Source organism: Rhinatrema bivittatum, chromosome 2 (assembly GCF_901001135.1).
Source record: "Rhinatrema bivittatum chromosome 2, aRhiBiv1.1, whole genome shotgun sequence".
Classification (NCBI taxonomy): domain Eukaryota; kingdom Metazoa; phylum Chordata; class Amphibia; order Gymnophiona; family Rhinatrematidae; genus Rhinatrema; species Rhinatrema bivittatum.
In genome coordinates this window covers 12,505,148-12,517,668 of record NC_042616.1, presented here as the reverse complement: position 1 = coordinate 12,517,668, position 12,521 = coordinate 12,505,148, and the positions used below count along the sequence as shown (strand labels likewise).

Here is a 12,521-nt window from a genome sequence, read left to right as displayed (position 1 = left end):
AAAAAAAAATAAATGTACTGAATGTGGTAAAAGCTTTAGTCAGAAGACATCACTCATGCAGCATCAGAAAATTCATACTGGAGGAAAATCAAGTTAATGTACTGTGTCTGGTAAAACTTCAGTAGAAAGGAAGACTTTGCAAGCCACCAGAAAAGTTGCACAGGAGCCAAATTCAGTTAATATGCTTTCATATAGTTTTGGAATAGAAGACTGGCCTAATAAAGATATTAAAATGCTGGATGCAAGAACAATAAAACTTCTCCATTTCCATCACATAAGCTATAAGAATCAGGGGAGGTTGATATTCAGATGTCAGAAAACTGGATAATTAGGACTTATCCATCTATCTTACTGCTACTGAATATCCAGTTATGTTCAATGGCTGAGTAAGTTATGGGTGGGCAGTGGGTGGATCGGAGCAGTGCTACTTAGCTGAATATGTTATTTAGCTAAGTAGCGATTTTGGCAACATGGGGGTTTTGCATGATTTGTAGTTTATTTTTTTGCCATGTGACACTTTTCCCCAGAGAGCTCATTCCCTGTGTGCTGGCTTGCAGGTAGTGTTTGACCGCTGCACTATAGTTCAGGCAGAGGCTTTGGATGCTGCCTTGACTGAAGGTGGCTTGATCAGCATTCACATCCCAGCAGCCCTGAGTACATGTAACACTGAAACACACCCTGCAGTGCCATTGGCCAGAAAGCTCACTATTAATACTGTGTTTCCTGATTGGCCCTGGAGACAGAGAACTTACCCTGATGGTTCTGGAACTCTCCAGCCTCAGCTAGCAGTGAAGAGGAAGAAGATCTCTGTGCTGAGGCCCTTTCAGCTTCTGTGGACCCGTTCCAAACAAACGAGAGTGGACAGCCTTTTTCCTGACCTCCCCAGCTAAGTATTGAAAAGTGTTCAGTTAACTTTTGCAGTATCGTCCTTTTTTGCCTATTTCTGTTTACAGTTTAAATCTTTTATCTGGTCACTGTTCCTACTTTTTCTTAATAAACGTATTGGTTTGTTAGCTCTCCCTGTCTTGAACTAATGATCCCAATAATCTGTAATGATGGTCTGGGGGTGTATTACTAGGAACTGTGTGACCCTTGTTGTGAGGGGCCTCAGTGTCCCTAGAAACCACCAGGGGATAGCTTGTGGGTGGGCAATTTGCCAAGAGGCAAGCAGGAATTCAGGTGGCAGGTACCAGTATAAGAACATAAGAAATTGCCATGCTGGGGTAGGCTGGCCTGGGCAGTGCTTGGCGGGATCTTCCAAGTGACCACAGGGTTACCCTGAGTGAATGTTAGGGATGGCAAGTGGCGTTACACAATAGACCTGTTTTTTTTCTGGTGGCAAAGGTGACATCAGGCTCAGTGCGTGGGGTGAGTGTCATCACTCATTAAGTGGTTCAGAGTGGTTTTTGCTCTGCAACTTCCATACACAGAGCATAGTGAACGAGTGCAGCAGTAACAGGGTCCCTTTCCCCATTCAGCTTTGTGGGCAGGGTTAGGAGTGTTACGTTCTGTGTGTGTTGAACTAGAAAGTGGGCCCTTAGACTGTGGCAAGAGTTGACTCCACCCACAGGGAGGAGCCTTGTGGGGACTCACCACAGCAGGATCGTAGGGCAGTTATTAGGGAGGCTACGAGTGTCTATATAACGGAAGGATTGTCATTATGTATATATGGGGTATGGTGTATCTTGTGCTTTGTACAGTGGGTGACAGAATTGCGTTCTATGTAATTTGCTGCTAATATGGGAGAACTCAAAATATGTTCTTGGAATGTTAAAGGTCTAAATACCCAACGTAAGAGAAAATGCCTACTACAAGATGCAGTCTGGGACCGGGTAGATATCCTGTTATGCCAGGAAACACATTTGAGGAAAAAATACAAAAAATTAATGTTCTCCACCCATTTTCCCAATCAATATTTCTCAGTGGCAACTAAGGATAATAAATATGGTGGGGTAAGGATCCTTTTTGCTAAATCTGTTACTGTGAACGTACTCTCGGTTGTGCGTGATACCGAGGGTCGATACCTTAACCTTAAATTTATGTTGGGCTCGGCCATATATACATTGATTAACGTGTATGCACCAAATTCTGGGCAAGGGCCATTCTTGATACAACTATCCACTACTATGAAGCAATGGGTGGATGGCAAACTCCTAATTGGAGGTGATTTTAATTTGACTAGATATCCGTTCCTAGAGTCTAGTAGGGACCTGGTGGTTATTCAGGAGCTAACAGAAAGGAATTAAAATTCCTCCTGCAAGAATGGAACTTAATTGACGCATGGCGTCTATTACTTACCACTGACTGTAACTATACATTTTATTCTAAGGTGCACCAGTCTTATTCCCGGATTGACTATTTCTTAGTTGACAAAGCTCTGATGAATAAAGTACAGGATACGGGGATAGCGCCCATAACCTGGTCAGACCATGCTGCCATCTGGATCACACTAAAGGGCTTGGGGGTTCAATCTGGGGAGCGATATTGGAGACTTAAAAGCCTTCTAAACGACCAAGAATATTGTGACGTTTTGGAACGGGAAATGACACAATATTTACAGGAAAATACTACTGAAGATGTAACATCAGCTACAGTTTGGGAATGCTTTAAAACGGTGGCTCGGGGTAAACTGATAGCAAGGGCATCATATTTGCAGAAAAAAACAAATGAAAAACGTTTAAGTATACTACAAAGGAGTGGTAAATTAGAAACTGGACACAAGCGGGGAGTAGACTTTAGAACGGGCCAACAGCTAGAGCATTTACGCAGTGAATTAAAGGATTTATCTGTACAGGATGTTGCCTTTCAATTGGACAAAGCTAAACAAGTATTTTTCGAGGGGGGTAATAAGGCAGGAAGCCAGTTAGCTAGGAAATTGAGAGTTAGGATGATTCATAATCAAATACTGAAAATTCGGTTGGAAACCAGAGAGGTGGTCACAGACAATGATAGTATATGTAATCGATTTACCCAGTTTTATCAGCAACTGTACACTGGGAGATCTGATATCACCAAACAAGGCGTATAAAACTGGCTTTTCACTAAAGCATACACCTAAGCCCTCCTTGCCCTCTGTCCAGCCGCTCCACCCTCCTCCCCTTCTCCCCCTCTCTATCTCATATCAAATATTGCCCAATATACCTTGTACTCTGCTCATAATGTATATATTTGTATATATTGTTCTTAATCGTTCAGTTCTATATTCAAATCTCCCCTACTATTTCCCCTTCCCTTAATTACTATCTTGTTGCCGTGTTATAACTGAATACTGTTCGATGTAAAAAAATGCTGCCCCAGGCGTCTGTTCTTGTTACACTGTGAACCGATGTGATATCTTTGATGAATGTCGGTATATAAAAACTTTAAATAAATATATAAATAAATAAATAAAACTATTTAGCTGTTATACCACTTCCTCGTTTGGATGAATCTCGAGCTGGGACACTAAATCAAGCTATCACAGAGTTGGAGGTACTCCAAGCCATTAAAGATTTAAAATTGGGAAAATCACCAGGTATAGATGGCTTTACAGCCTGCTTCTATAAAAAACTGACCAAGGTGGTATCTCAAACTTTGGTGGCAGCATTTAATAGTCTATTGGAAGATGGTCAAATTACCACTCATGCTAACAAAGCAGGAATTACTATCTTAGCTAAGCTGCGTACAGACAACACTTAATGTGGATTGTATAGACCCATCTCTTTAATAAACTTGGATTTAAAAATCTTAGCAACTAGTTTGGGAAGGGTAGCTACCCTACTGATCCACCCAGATCAGACCGGCTTTGTGCCTGGTCGCTTAGCAGCAGATAATGTGAGAAGGGCAATAGACATCCTAGGTCATGCTAAGGCACCTCAGCTTCCTATGATCTTACTCACAGTAGATGCAGAAAAAGCGTTTGACTTGGTCCATTGGGAATATTTATTTTTGGTTTTAGAAAAAATGGTAATGGGGGTAATTTCTTAACATGGATTAAGAGGCTCTGACTTCCAGGGATGACGTCACCCGCGGTGGAAGCCTAAGGAACGAGCTCCGCGACCCTCTCCCCCAAATCCTTTATCATCACCGTGCAAAATGATTCCCTGTACACCCGGTGGCAACCGGCAGGGTCCTTCTCGCCTGGAGCGTTGAAACGCCGTGTCTCCGGGCGAAATCGGCGCCGGGAAACGCGGTATGTGCCATCGCCGTGCCGGCACTGCTACAGCGGCCGGGGCCAACAGCCCAAAACAGCTAGCGTCTATCTCTGAAGACGTGCTGCTCCAGATCTCGTCGAGAGTCTCCGCGGCTCTCGACAACAGACTAACAAAAATACAAACGGCCATGGATGATGTAAAGGGTGCAGTAGAGGGCCAGGCAAAGAGGCTGGACGGTATGGAGCAGCGCGTGGGGGAACAAGATGATCGCCTCGTGGCCTCGGAACAGCAGGTACAGCTTTTGCTTAATCAACAAAATACTGTACTAGAGAGGATAGTGAATCAAGAAAATAGAAATCGCTGCAATAATCTTCGAATCGTGGGCTTGCCGGAATCGGTGTCAGATCCTGAAATGTATGTATTCTTGGAGGACTGGCTTCCAAATAAATTGGGCCTGGCACAGCTCGTGGGTCCACAGGATGGGACAGACGCACGAGGTGGGAGGATGCTCGCGTCCTGTGATGGACCGCATTCTGAATTGGAGTCATAAAGTTCATATCATGAGAGAATATAGGAAACATCCTGTCCTGGAGTTCTTGGGCAGTAGAATATTTCTTTTCAATGATTTCTTGGCTGTGGTAACTGTACAGCGTTAAGTGCTGGCGTGTACAGAGCTTCATAAATGTGGAATCACTTTCACACTGCTCTATCTGGCGTGGCTGCGCATACAGCACGCAAATCAGACACTGTTCCTGACTACCAAGGAGGAAGCGTCTCACTTCCTAACCACTCTGACACCAGAGGGCCCTGCGTGAGCATCTGACTTCTCCGGTCTGGAGATACTGAGAATGTGGAATACTACAGACAAGACGTACTTCAGCCCTGCCGCGTTCAGTAGGCCCGTGGTTACTATTACTCCTGTTACATGCCACGTGCTGCCTGGGTTCCCTTTACTGACTTTTGAATCTCCTTCTGTGTTGAGGGAAAGTTCCTAAGTCTCTCCATTTGCGCAGAGAGACGGAGGGCGATGGAACCACGAAAGGCCTGAACTCTGTCCCGGCTCTCGTTTGTTTGGAATGGGCCTCTATTATCCGCGGAAGGGTTCTCAGTTCATCCCTTGTTTTCCAGTTGTCTATCAAGATTAATTGGTTAAATTTCGTTGTTACTGTTCACCTTTCTGTGTTTTTGATCTGCTGGGGGGGGGGGAGGTCAGAGGGGGCTGCCGGTACTCTCCAAGGGGGAGCGCTAGTGGCCTGTGCCTCTTGGAGTTCATGGGTATGAATGGCTGTTTTGCAGAGATGTGTGTATGGTTGCAGGGGGATGGGTGGAGAAGGGGGGGGGAGTATATCATGTAAAGTGTTGCACCATGCGTATGCCGAGATTTTCATGCCGGACTGTGGCTACTACTCTTTTTGATCCTGGTGGCTTAGACTGGGGAGCCGCGATAGCGCTTTCCGGTAAGCATAGGGATTGGGCCTCCCCTGAAACCCCCCTTTTCATGGCGCGTGCCCCCGGGTCTCATGCTGGATAGGGGTTTTCATCAATACTGAGCAGCGGGAGGAATAGATACCCAATAACTCACAAGCGGACGTCTCCCCTGCTGTGCTTTGGGACGCAGGGAAGGCAGTTAGGAGGGCGCTATTACTGCTTACGTTGTGACCCAAAACAAAAAGCCTAACCAGGAGATTTTGGCCCTCACTGCTGACCTTAAACGAGCCCAATTACGGCACATGCAAGCCGTGTCGGCCGCCACTAAACAGATAGTTTATGGCATTAAAGAAAGGCTAAATACTCTGCTGCCCCAGAGGCCTCGAAGCCTCTCTGTTACTATAAATTTCAACTCCATCAACATGGGAACCGGCCCAGTAAGCTGCTGGCGCGGCTGATCAAGGCGAGGGGGCCTAAGTCGCTTATTACCTGTATAAAGGATGGGAGGGGGGTCCCTAAATCTACGGTGTCGGATATTGCTGAGAGATCTTTAGATACTACCGGGGCTTATACGCGGCAAAACCTAGCAGTTTAGAAGCATCCTCTCAGTTCCTTAAAGCTTTTTCTTGGCCCAGGCTGACACATGATCACCAGCTGTGGTTGAATGGCCCCTATTCGAGATAGGGAACTCCATGCGGTCATTCACGGCTTGAAGCCCGGAAAGGCGGCGGGACCTGACGGCCTGGGTCCTGAATTTTTATAAGATCTTAAAAGTTCCCAGTGCTCCTTGTCCTAGGGAAATACCTTAATGGCCTACTCTTGGGACAGGCGGTTAGCGCAGCAGAAAACCAGTCCCACCATAATCCTGCTCCCCAAGCCTGGGAAAGATCCCCAGGAGGTGGGTTCTTACCGCCCCATCTCCTTGAGAAACAATGATGTAAAGATATTCACAGCAGTGTTGGCAGCCCGGCTGAGCGTGATTCTCCCTACCCTTATACACTCTGATCAAACCGGATTTATCCGGGGACGTCAGGGGCTTAAAAACGTTTGGCAACGGATTGCGGCCTTGAGCTACCATCCTCGTGTCGGGGCCCTTATTTTGAGTCTAGATGCCGCAAAGGCTTTCGACTCTCTCTCCTGGGAGTATCTTTCTGGGGTTTACAAAATGATGGCTTTGAGGGGAATTTTCTGACTTGGCTCAGGCCTTGTATGCGGGCCCCAGTGCCAAGATTCTGATTAATGGCGTGTTGACTGAACCCTTTCCCCTATACTGTGGGGTCCGCCAGGGATGTCCCCTGTCCCCCCTTTTATTTGTGTTAGCCCTGGAGCCCCTAGCTATTCACCTTCGCCAGGACAAGGAGTTTTGGGGCCTTCGTATTGGGAGGCATCAAATGAAAATAGCGCTATTTGCAGATGATATACTGTTGATTGTGGGCCAGCCACATCTTACACCATCTTATCTGTGATGATGTGCTACGATATTGAATGGGCCGCTTGCCATCTGTTCAGTGTATTAAATGCGGCTTGGACTTGGGCACTCTGGCTCACAGACTTTTCAATTGCTCGACCTTGCAAGTATTTTGGGATGGGGTCTTCACACTCATAGCCCAATGCTTACGGATTAATCTCCGAAGGTCCGGCCGTCTTCTTTTGGCCGGGCTACCGGGAAGCGTAGTTGCGGTAGATGGGGTAATGGACAGGTTTGGACGCACCGCCATCCTTCTAGCCTGCCGCACGATACTAGCTCCATGGATCGAACCGGCCACATGTCCTGCACTTCACGCCTGGCACCTTCGACTTGCCTCGGCTATGCAAATGGAGAGCCTTGCCGTTCTCGCACACTCACGCCCGTATGATAAATCTTATTGTGACTATTGGTCTGCCTGCTTCCTTCTACTACCCCAGGATATACAAACCGGTTTAACAGCAACTGGATATCAAACAGCCTGGCGCTGACTCTTAATAGCGACACTGCACCCTTCACCTTCTCTGGTAGCACTGTGGACACTACCGGTGCACTTTCTCTACGAGGCCGTAGGGTCTCTATTACTTTGACTCCCGAGGGAAGGCGGGGGACTCATTAGGGACTGAAGGGTGTGTGAAGTATGAATGTGGGTGTGTGTATGGGTTACATTTGTAGGGGGGATGTGTTGTGTTTGTGGTTGCGCTCTAAGGGGTGGATTTTAAAAGGCGCGCGAATAGCCTACTTTTGTTTGCGCTCCAGGCGCAAACAAAAGTACGTTGGATTTTAGTAGATACGCGCGGAGCCGCGCGTATCTGCTAAAAACCTGGATCGGCGCGCGCAAGGCTATGGATTTTGTATAGCCGGCGCGCGCCGAGCCGCGCAGCCTACCCCCATTCCCTCCGAGGCCGCTCCGAAATCGGAGCGGCCTCGGAGGGAACTTTCCTTTGCCCTCCCCTCACCTTCCCCTCCCTTCCCCTACCTAACCCACCCGCCCGGCCCTGTCTAAACCCTCCCCTTACCTTTGTCGGGGGATTTACGCCTCCCGGAGGGAGGCGTAAATCCCCGCGCGCCAGCGGGCCTCCTGCGCGCCGGGCTGCGACCTGGGGGCGGGTACGGAGGGCGCGGCCACGCCCCCGGAGCGCCCCGGGCCGTAGCCACGCCCCCGGACCGCCCCCAAAACGCTGCCTACACGCCCCCGAAACGCCGCGACGACCGGGCCCGCCCCCCGACACGCCCCCCTCGGAGAACCCCGGGACTTACGCGGGTCCCGGGGCTCTGCGCGCGCCGGGAGGCCTATGTAAAATAGGCTTCCCGGCGCGCAGGGCCTTGCTCGCGTAAATCCGCCCGGTTTTGGGCGGATTTACGCGAGCAGGGCTCTGAAAATCTGCCCCTAACTGAAGAAAAGGGCGTGCAGGTTGGACTCCTGAGTGTTGGACGTTGTCCCACAGTTTATTGTTCTTGCTTTTTGCTCACCTTGGTGTCCTGACTTGTATGTCCTGGAAATAAAAATGATTCTGAAAAAAAAAGGCTTTACTCCTCCCTTAGTGCCTGTATTAAGGTAACTGGGGGATATTCAAAATCCTTTGGGATTGAACGGGGCACTGGGCAGGGCTGCCCCTTGTCACCCCTACTCTTCGCGCTATATTTAGAGCCCCTGGCCATGAAAATTCGAGGGGAGGCGGAGATAAAGGGGATCTCTGTAGGAGGGTATGGTTACAAACTCACGATGGTTGCGGATGACAGCTTGTTCACTATAGCCCAGCCGACTCATTCCCTAGGGCCGTTGATAGAGGAGATTAAACTTTTTAGTGTGGTTTCTGGGTGCAAACTGAACATGGATAAATCTGAACTTCTGAATGTCACCCTCCCTGGCGACCACCTACGGCAGATTAAAAAGAAGTTTCCTTTTAAAATCGTACAAACCGCATTAAAATACCTCGGAGTGAAAATAGGCCCCAACCTTGCTGACTTGTATAAAATAAATTATGAGGGATTGTGGGGGAAAATTCTTGTGGCCCTTCAAAAGTGGGAACGTACGGATTTATCCTGGCTTGGTAGAATTGCCGCTATTAAAATGAATATTCTACCTAGATTAGGATACCTGTTTCAGACACTACCCATCGCAGTGCCTGATCTCACCTTTCGGAGATGACAACGGAAACTATTTCAGTTTAAGATGCCCACCACCTTCAGAAACTGATATTAAACAGAGAAGAACATTATTTGTCTCATTTACCATGATAACAGACAGCGAGCTGGTGTTTAAACACTTTATGCGCAATAGATTAAAATTGTTTTATGGTGCCAAGATATGGGTCTATCCTGACTTATCGAGAACTACGCAAGAGAGGAGGAAGAAATCTGAAGTAGAAAGAGGAGGTGGTAAATTTGTTGTTAAATATCCCTGCAAATGTATATTGACATAGAAAGAAAATAGATATGTTTTCTTTGAACCTGCAGATGTGCATAAGTTTTTGGAAGGCCACCCGTAAGAAATTACTGATAAGTTGGATGCATTGTAGAAAGAGGCCACTGTACTGCCAGCCAGCTAAGTTGCTAGGATAGCAAATGTAATTAATTTCCTTTACCGCTTTTTACAAGCCCCGATTACTTTATTTTGCCTAAAATATTATACATTCATTTAAGTGAAAATATGAGGAATACTTCATAGGTTAAAATTTGATGCTTTGTAAATTTATTTTGATTATTTGTGGATTGTACTTGTAGTAATGGTTGAAAATGAATAAAAATATAATTAATAAAAAATAAGATGCCCACCTCCAGTGAGCAGGGCTGCATTGTTTCTAGGTCTGAGTGATCCATGTCTTCAATGCTATTATGTCGCATCCCAACTGCGCAGGGTAATTGATTGGCATAACCAGGGGACAAATAAGCGCTGGGTGCGGTTGGAAACGGACCTGCTACGCGGGATGTCACCTGCCTCCCAAGTATGGCTACCAAGTAAGGACAGACAGAAAGACACGGGAGCCATCCCCTCGGTCGCTCTCACATTGAAATTATGGGACCAATGGAAGACTTTATTGGTGGGTCACAGGCAATATTTCCCTAGGACTCCAGATTTTCCGCCTGGTGCCTCTAGAAGCAGGGCAGTGAGATGGGGAGATAAGGATGTTCTCGCTTAGAGCATCTTTGGTACAGCGGTAAGTTAATGGATTTTTCAGAGCTCAGGCAAAAATACAATTTACCTGCCTCGGATCATTACTTTTATTGCCAACTGCGGCACTATCTATCCCAGAAATATGTTCAAACGGATTTAACCAGGGGGGAAATCACTGTTTGAAGGCTATTGTGACCAAGCAGGGACACTTAAAAGGTTGATATCTCGGATATATGCTTTCTTCAACGCTGATCTTTCACATCCCCCAGCACATATCAACCACTGGGAAAAGGATCTTCACATTACTATAACCCCGCCACCGTGGTCCCGTTGTTTCATATCCATCAGGAAATGCTCAGTCTCGCCAGCTTTAATAGAACAAGATGCTTTATCGATGGCACATCACCCCTGTCAAGTTACACAGATTTTACCCAAGCCTAGCAGACCCTGCTGGAGAGAGTGTGGGGCTGAGGGGTCTTATCTACACATGTGGTGGGAATGTCCTATAATGAAACATTACTGGGATGGTATAACACAGCTGATCTACGAGGTAGTCGGTGTCCGTATTAACAGGGACCCGGCCTTCTTTCTATTAATCTCTCAGCAACATCACCAACATACCCGTCTATGTATCTTATCCGCCAAAAGCTTTTGGCAGCACGGGCAGAAATAGCCTACCAATGGAAACAGGTAGATGCTCCTTCCTTGAGGCAAGTGCAGACGAGACTGATAAAGGTCTGTTATTTAAACAAATTAACTGCAGTGAGACATAATCAAATGTCTAAATTTGACACCCAATGGCAACCATGGATAACCTGCAAATGCAGCAGATTGCTACCTAGTAGCGCTTAGTAGTCGTTAGTCGTTATGGCTGATACCCTATCATTCTAGTGTGTGTATGTGGGGGGGGGGGGGGGGGGGGGGGGGGGGAGGGAGTTCTGGACATAAAGACAAAACTCACATGTAACAGGATAAAGTTTATTGTTTATTGCAGTCGTTGACGGTAGATACTCTGCAGTTCCTTATATTGTATTATACATTCTTTTTGAAAGTTTATTTTGTGTATGGTTTCTCATTGTATTAGCCATAACTCACTGTTTTGTATCAATATTCTGTTACCTTAAAATTATCAATAAAAAAAAAAAAGGAATCAGTCTTGAGTTGGTGGTCTGCAAGCTGGTCTCTCCGGTAGTGGTCCGCAGCGCGGGGTAACCCGGAGGAAACCTCCTCTTGTAGAAGCGTAGTGTAGGCTGTCTCCGGTAGTGGTCCGCAGCACGGGATAACCCGGAGGATATTTCTCCTTGCAGACGTTATGTGCAGAATGTATCCGGTAGTGGTCCATATGCGGGGTAGGCCGGAGGTAGATGGTAAAGGTCTGCACAAGACAGTATGGATCCGGTAGTGGTCCTCAGAGCGGGGTAACCTGAGAATCCACACAGAGAGCGAAGCAGAGATGTAGAGCAGATCCAGTACTCACTCAGAGCAGACATGGTAGCCGTAGTGGAAAGCACCATATGTCCGGTGAAGGAACGTCGAAGAGACTCATGGGGTAGTGGAAGTGAGGCGAAAGGAAATGGCTCACCGAGGAGTGGATAGCCCTGAGTGCGACAAGGACCCCGAGGAGCGGGTACCGAGAACATTTAGCCAGGAACAGTGAAGCGAAGTCTCAGAATGGCGGAATTAAGCAGGATGGGAATCCTTGCTAACTCATAGCTTGGAAGGTCAGCTGGGTTTAAGTATTGTGAGCGGATGACGTCATGCGGTGGGGACACCCCTGAGGTTCCCGCCATGACATGGTCAAAACGGGGGCAGGCGCGCATGCGCCTTAGGTAACCCCAGAAGAAAGATGGCTGCCAGGAGCGCCAATGCTGTCCCGGGAACACCATGGAGGTCGGCGTGGTGAGGCAGAGGCGGCCATTCTCCCCAGACTAGGAACTGTGGGTAGCAAAGAGGTGAGCAGCAAAGGTCGCAGCTGTCTGTGACCGACAGGCGCAACAGTACCCCCTTCTTAGGGCCCCTCCCAGGGGGGGTTGGCTTCTGAGGATGAGTACGATGGAACTGGTGTATCATGACTTTATTCAAAATGTTGATGGCAGGTTCCCAGCTGTTTTCCTCTGGTCCTTAATGCCTCCCAAGAAATGAGGTACTCCAATGCTTTCTTCTTTTACGTGCCTATGTCAACTCCAGGCAGAATGATTGAGTGGAGTTACTACCATGGGCAGAATATGCCTTGAGCTCACATCCTAAGCCATTGAACTCACATCCTAAGCCTTGAACTCACATCCTAAGCCATTTATAAAGGCTTTACAAATCTTCGCCAGAGTTTACCTCATTCAGTTGTGTCCATCGGACAACAAAAGATAAGTGGCATACAGTA

At 47.4% G+C, this 12,521-nt stretch overlaps 1 protein-coding gene across 3 annotated transcripts in view; it reads left to right on the top strand.

Moving 5' to 3' along the window:
• LOC115083556 (zinc finger protein 271-like) overlaps nucleotides 1–12,521 on the top strand; it is a 79,878-nt gene that overhangs the window by 41,426 nt on the left and 25,931 nt on the right. The gene's annotated exons all lie outside the window — the stretch shown is intronic.